Source organism: Atta colombica, unplaced genomic scaffold (assembly GCF_001594045.1).
Source record: "Atta colombica isolate Treedump-2 unplaced genomic scaffold, Acol1.0 scaffold61, whole genome shotgun sequence".
NCBI classification, from domain to species: Eukaryota; Metazoa; Arthropoda; class Insecta; order Hymenoptera; family Formicidae; genus Atta; species Atta colombica.
In genome coordinates, this window is record NW_017259552.1 from 493,032 (window position 1) to 494,508 (window position 1,477).

Here is a 1,477-nt window from a genome sequence, read left to right on the forward strand (position 1 = left end):
AGTTTTTGAGTTTAATGCTATAAATTTAAAATTTATTATATTAATTGATTGAATTTCTATATTATTTATTAGATTTATTATATTAATTTCTTCAATAATTATATATTATATAGAGTAACTTATATGAATATGGAGAAGTATATTAATCGGTTTAATTATTTATTGTTATTATTTATTTTATTTATAATTTTAATAGTAATTAGACCTAACATTCTTAGGATAATTGGTTGAGATGGATTAGTATCATATTGTTCATTTATTTATTATCATAATTATATATTTTATAATTCTGGGATAATTACGGTGTTATTCAATCGAATTGGAGATGCAGGAATTTTAATAGCAATTAGAATAATGATGATAATTGGTAGGTGAGATTTAATAATATTTAAGGGTGGGTTGGATTTAATATTATTAATAATGTAGCTACCATTACTAAAAGGGCTCAAATTCCTTTTTCTGTGTGATTGCCCTTAGCTATAGCTGCTCCAACACCTGCTTTAATATATCAGCTTTAGTATATTCTTCAACTTTAGTAACTGCGGCAGTATATTTAATAATTCGTTTAATAGTTTCTTAATAGAAACAAATGTAAGAGTAATTTTAAATTCTATTTCTATTTTAACTATATTTATATCAGGAGTTATAGCTAATTTTGAGAATAACATTAAAAAAAATTATTACATTGTCAACTTTAAGACAGTTAGAATTAATAATAATATTTTTAAGATTTAGGATAATAGCTTATTATCAATTATTGGTACATGCATTTTTTAAGTCTATATTATTTATGTCTGCGAAGGCTGTAATTCATTTAATAAAGAATACTCAAGATATTCGATTTAGGAAATTTAAATGAAGTGATTCCTTATGTAATAATAAGATTATTGATTTCTAGGATGACTTTAAGAGGGATGCCCTTTATGGCTGGATTTTATAGAAAAGACGTGATTTTAGAAATTATTTATGGGAGAAAAGGATTAAATATATTTATGTTTGTATTAATATCGTCGTAATCATATCGTTATCGTTAACTGTATCTTATTCATTATGATTCTTTATTATTTATTTTATAAGAGAAGATTAAAATTTTATATTAGGTGTACAACTTTGCTTCCACCGTTTTCCTATAGATGGCTTTAGCGATAAGTGGTGGTCGAAATAAATAGATCATAGACGTCATATAATAAACTTGGGCATCTGTCAACATAACCCCATAGAAACATTAGTCGATTTGTGTCTGCATCATAAAGTTATTCTCGATTGAAAATGTCAGTTTACGAGCCAAATTCTCGTCATTTGCGGGAGGTTTTAATTTTTTGCTTCAATATGAAGAAATCTGTGGCTGAGGCTCATCGAATGCTCTCAAATACTTATGGTGAAGCCGCTATTAGTGAAAGAACGTGTCGTGAGTGGTTTCAACGCTTCAAGAACGGTGATTTTGACGTCCAAGGTCATGCTCTGTATTTGCTGGGAC